This window comes from Chlamydotis macqueenii, chromosome 8 (genome assembly GCF_036417535.1).
Source record: "Chlamydotis macqueenii isolate bChlMac1 chromosome 8, bChlMac1.mat, whole genome shotgun sequence".
Lineage (NCBI taxonomy): Eukaryota > Metazoa > Chordata > Aves > Otidiformes > Otididae > Chlamydotis > Chlamydotis macqueenii.
Genome location: NC_141563.1, coordinates 13330911 through 13337033, shown reverse-complemented (window position 1 = coordinate 13337033; position 6123 = coordinate 13330911).

Here is a 6123-nt window from a genome sequence, read left to right as displayed (position 1 = left end):
GGCTCCGAGGCCGGGCCGTCTCAAACCCCCAGGTGATCGCCACACCCGGGGACCGGCCCCTGTCACACCCCCCAGTGTGACTGACACCGCCAGGGACCGCCCCATCACACCTCCCATGTGACTGCCGCAGACGGAGGCCACCCCCCCCTCACACCTCCAGTGGGAAAGACACAGTGGCGGACAGTCCCTGTCGTTCCCCCGGGGTGACTGACACCTGGCACTAGTCCCTATCATTCACCTAGTTTGGCTGATACAGCCAAACACCAGCCCCAGTGTGACTGACACAGCCGGGGTCCACCCCTGTCACACCCCTGGTGCGACTGACACAGGCAGGGGCCGCCCCATCACACCTCCAGTGTGACTGACACAGCCGGGGACTGCCCCTGTCACACCCTCAGTGTAAGTCACACAGCTAGGAACGGCCCCATCACACCCCCAGTGTAACTGACACAGCTGGGGACCACCCCTATTACACCCCCGATGTGACTGAGACAGCTGGAGACCAGCCTCATCACTCTCCCAGTGTGACACAGACTGACTGCCCTGCTGTCACACACACCTGTGTGAGTGACACAGCCAGGCAGCAACCCCTGCTCCAACCCCCAACATGACTGACAGGCTGACACCACCCCTGTCACCTCGCCATGAAGCTGACACAGCCACTCCCCGTGACACTGTCACTCTGAGATCGGCCCTTGTCACCTCTAGTAGGCCAGACACAGCCCCTCAGTGTGGCTGATGCACTTGGGGTCTGGCGCACCTCTCCATGGGTGTAGTGTGACTGACACCCAGGGCACCCACCTCAGTGACACCCAGGCCCAGAAAACCTGATGGCAAAAAGTACCAGCATGTCTGCTGCTCCTCCGGTACGCCTGACGAGGATCAGTCGCCTGAGACATTGATGTCCCCCTTCCTCGCCCAGCCGGCGAGCCCAGGCCATGTCCCTTCTTGGGGCTGAGGAACCCGGAGAGACACCTCTGCTCGCAAGGGTCTCACTAGACACCAAAAAAAAAACCAACATCACCACCACTCTCACAGGAGAAGCAGGCTCTTCTGTAGGGTCCCTAGCCATGGAAAACACCTCGTCAGAGCATAAAGGGCCCCAAACTGAATCAAAGCACCCTGTCTCCGTTACATGTCCTTCTCTGAAACACATCCATGAGACGGGAAGGATATCCGTCTGCTGGAGGTCTTTAAAATAAACACTAAATGTCCACAAATTCCTTAGCTGCTGGGTGAAAATCATTGACATGCAATTGTAACAGGGTTAGGGATGCTGAGGCATGGTATGACACAGCTCCTTTTTCCTTCTTAAGATTTCACACACAACCCCCCCCCCTCAAGTGTCTTAATAGGTTCAACAATTCTAGGGGCAATTTGTAGTTCCTAATCAAAAGTCTTGGCGTTTGGAAGACTGAACACTCTCCCGGGGACATCAGTTCCACCAGTTTGTCGGTACAGCCTTCATCGCTGCTGTTACACATGGTCAACGCAAAGTTTTTTGCTTAAAGTCATCTGGCTGTAGAGTAACATACATTTTCAACAATGCAGGGATGTGTGGATACAGCGTGGGGATCCAAGAGCAGAGGCCGTGCCCCCAAGCCGGGGTCTGGCGCGCCTGTTGCGTGCTGTGATTTATCCTCAAACCGGCTGAGCTGCCCACAGATAACAGGAAAATGGCTGCACGAGAGAGCATGAGCGCACCGTGTGTGTGTATGAGCAATCCCCTACAGGCTAGATGGGAAAAGCCTCCAGATCCAGGACTCTGCTAAATCAAGTCAGGGGTATGATGCCTGTGCTATGCAGATGAGCTGTCATATTGTCTCCCACACAAGACCGTCTCCAAAGGAACCTACACCTACTGCAAATATCCTGCAGCATATGGACATTTATAGGTCAACCTGGAAAAAGTGAGAGTAATGATTGTCCAAAAAAAGCAGGAACCTAAATAATTTTCCAGTGTTATTTCGGAAAATGCAGACACGGAACAGGCTGAACTGTACATACCTGAGAGCCATTTAAAAATGTCAGATCGCCTCTAAAATGCATTAGAAGAAAAAAAAAAATGGCTCCAGCTTTCTTGTGCAAGAGGAGAATGCAGTGTGTAAATAAGATTCCCTAATAAAAATCAGCACTGGACTGACTTTGCAAACGTATTCTAACCCCCTGTTTTGATGGGGACAGAGTCTGGGGTCTCATCCTACCAGCCAGAGACACCATCAGGCTGAAACCCTGACAGAAGAGCTTCACCTTCATTGCAGGAGCAACCATGATGTATAATCCAGGAACTCCTCCCGTAACAATTTCAGAGCAAACCCAGAATATTTGTTACCCTTCTCGAAACTGAGCTGGAAAAAAAAAACCAAACTTCTCCTGCCAACTCTATGAAAACAACACATGTGTCTTGACAGCACACTGTTAGATGATTTAAAAACGAAGAGCAAGCAACAATGCGGTGTTCTAGGGGGGGAGGAAGGGGACTGGCAGACCCCGAAGTCTGTTTGCATTTCCAAACTCTCAGCATTCACCTCCAGCATGTACCTGCCACATCTCCCAGCTGCATGTACTATCCTCAGTATATTTTTCCAAAGCTTCAGCCTCTAAAAAGAGCCAAATTCTCTGTTGACTGACTCTTCTGCTGGAGAGCTGAGATTTCTATAATTAGCATCAGAGAGAATTTGGGGAAGGAGCTGTCTCTTTTTTCCTTCTTTTTTTTTTTTTTGGTAAATTTGGATGTTGCACATTTTAAAAACAAAACATTTTGCATGAAACATCAGCACGTCGGTTTGTAATTGCAGAGTGAGGAAGAGGAGCGTGTCAGGAGTTGAAAAAACATTAAATTTGCAGGGAAGTGACTGAAGCGTTCGCACAGAAGGGGGGAAATGAAGATAAGACAGGCAGTCTGCTTCCCTTCAGCTGTCGGGAAACTTGTACAGGAGAGACTTACCCTTTATTAGAGAAGCAAGGGGGAAAAAAAATGAAAAAAAAACTGTAGAAACACTTGCTTTCCCTTCTCTCCAATATGTGCAAAGTCTCATTAGATGAATTATTGGGCCACAGCTTGATCAGTGGAAAACAAAATGGATTCCTCTCGCATCAATGCTGGGATCTGTGTGGGACTGTGCTGGGGACAGCGTTCCCAAAAGTCGCATCATTCAAGGGAGAGAAACCCTCTGCCCTGAACATTTTGGTCACTGCTGGCATGACCAAGGTGCCCCTCTTTGTACGTTTGTATTAAAGCCTTTTCATTTGGCTGCTTTTTAGTTTTCTTTGTTATAATCCCCAGGAAGAGTCAAGACATAAACACCCCTTGCCAACAGGCAGCTCTTGAGCCCAGACTGGCCATTTTTTAGCCACTGCAGTCTGTCATCTCCTATGAAAGAGAAACTTGGAGTGAAAATGGTTGTGTGGGATGGGGCAGCAGAGAAACTTTGCCTCCAGCCCTGCAAACATCCCGTAAAAGCCTTTCTCTAACCTACACGGCTCAAAAGGTCTGCTTTGATTTGCATTTAGCAGCCTTCCCCACCTGAAGTCCAAGAAGCACGGCATCATCTTCATACAACAAGAAGATATCGCAAAACGCTTACCTGAAACAGAGGCGTCTATTCTCCATCCCACAGGAAAACGAGCTCAACATTTAAAACTGTCGGCAGGATGGGAGCAAATTAAATCCTGAACGAGCAGAGAAGGGAACAGAATGTAATAACACTAAACGGGTAATCGCTGATAGATTATCTGGAGACACAGGCTAATGCCAAACAAGGCAGGAGAGCAAGCTTAAAAATAACCGCTCCGGTGCAGAGTGTGGTAACAGGCAATCTCACTCTTGACATCTCTGTATTTGCTTTTTTGAAATGCTGCAGTTATTCAGATTAAAAAACATCACTTGCATGAATCCAGCGAATGTTATTCACATCATTTGGCACGCAGATACTCCACAAGTGCCTCTGTGGCTTCGCACAGAAAGTAAACCTTCCTTTATCTAAAACGATCCACTTGCCAAGTAAAATGTAAGTTGTCCTACATATTTTTTTTTTCCCAGAGACCTGAAACTTGAGCTAATGAATCAGAAAAATGTAAAACGATCAGAAAACACCTGGAAAAAGAGGTTAAAATAGTTATTCTTGTTCAGCTGAAGAATCTATTGGTTATCTGTCCTAGATTTAATTAGTGAAAACTACAAAGATTGGCTAGCTCAGCACAAAATTTCTGGCCTGAGCCAATTTCATATTTGACAGGATAAAACACCACTACTTAGAAGAGCTAGCTGAACAACACCTACAGAGCCCGCATACTGATGAGCCTTCAGAGGGGAACCGGCTTTGCAAACCCAGCCCTGTTCTGAGGAAGCATATTTGAGAGGTTCAAGAAGTGTAAGGAGGAATCGAGGTGCAGCCAGGGTGCCTTTGGGGTACGGTTCTGGCTGCTGTATCCTTTTGGGTGACTTTTAAAACAGAAGAATCGGGGGCAACGCAGGGCAGCCGTCATTGGTAGTAACTCCAAGATTCCCAAACCGCTTATAAGTACGTGGTATCCATGTGAAAATTAATGACCCATTGGCTGCAAAGTACAGGGCAAAACCAGATTTGTTGATGTATCTATTTGCCATTTTCTGCCTGTCCTCACGCTAAAAGTGGTTCTGGTTCTGCTTGCTGTCAATTGGTTTTTGTCTAACAGTGGAGCTAAGAGGTTTCAGCTGAGATGGGGTTTCACAGTGTTAGGCAATTACACAAACATCCAGATGCACAAAAATTCCCCGGTTTGTAATCTGGATGAGGCAGAACACAGCGAGTTGTCTGAGGCCTAGAGATAGGTTTCTGATCTGGAAAAAAACACGGACCAAGGAAGCATCAGGAAAGGTGAAAAAATGAATCACTGCCTCCTTGTGCTTCATCTGTTACAGCTCACAGATTAAAAATTCAGCCACGCTTGCCTGAATTTTAACTCATCAACAGGAACACACAGAAGCATCATATTTTCAAACACACCACATCTTCTGAAGACGTTCCTCTTAAAGAGGGCTTCCTCGTGCGGTGTCATTATCTCCGACAGATCTGCTTTGGAAATTTCCTCTCGGGGCTCCTCCAAGTTGACAAGTGAATTCTCTGCATTGGAAATATTTGTTCAGAGGCTGCCAGGCTCATCAGTCACTTCCCGGAGAAGGAGGCGGTCCGGGGGGGATTCTGCTCTTCCCCCCTCCTATTGCCCCTGCAAAAATAACGTTCCTGAGGGGACAATGACTACAGCCACATGCCTGGGCCACTTGGCTCTCTGTGATACCGCTCGTTTCTCGGTGTCAGAGCTGGGAACGTGGCTGCTACCTGACTTTAGTCCTCACAGTCAAATCACAAATGTGCCAAAGGTGAGAGTAACTCGGACTGGCCTGACGTCCAGCCCCTTGGGCATCCCTGCTCCGGGGGTTAGGAGGGGTAAGACATCCCTCCCAGATGCCAGCTAGTTGTTTCAAACATATCCAGGCAGAAGGGAAAAATAAACATCCCCCCACTGCCCCAGCACGGGATTGTTTAACACACACCTTTGGTCTGATGGTAATTGTTCATGGGCTGTACAAGTGATTTATGGCATCTCCGTGCAGCGTCACGGGTGGACGAGTAGAGGATGGCTGGATCTCAGGCAGCATCTAGACGGGTGGGTTACCCAAGGCCTCTGACAGCATAACATTTACTTAATGAAGAGCTCCTTCCTACAGCTCTGACTGCCGCTTCATCATTCATCGTTAACGAAGCACTTAGGTGTCTTATCTCTGAACAGCGAGATTTCTTGTGTACACATAAATCAGCCTCTCTCTAGCAAGAAAGCTCAGTTTTCACCTAGCCAGCTCTTTCTGAAAGCAAAGGCTCTACCACAAGAAGGAAAATTATCTTCCCTTTTTCATTCTCAGACATGCTACAAGACAGTCTTTTTCCTTTCAAATGTTATTCACTACTTTTCATTCCATGTTCACCAATTATTAAAATTATTTTGCTCAGACAGAGACAACCGAAATATAAAGTAGCTGCTTCTTCTTGTTTTTTTTCATCTGTGTGTTTGTCACAGAAGTGAAGATTTGATGTGGTCTCTTTGAAAGATGGCTAAGGACTCATTTGTCATGATTATTCCACT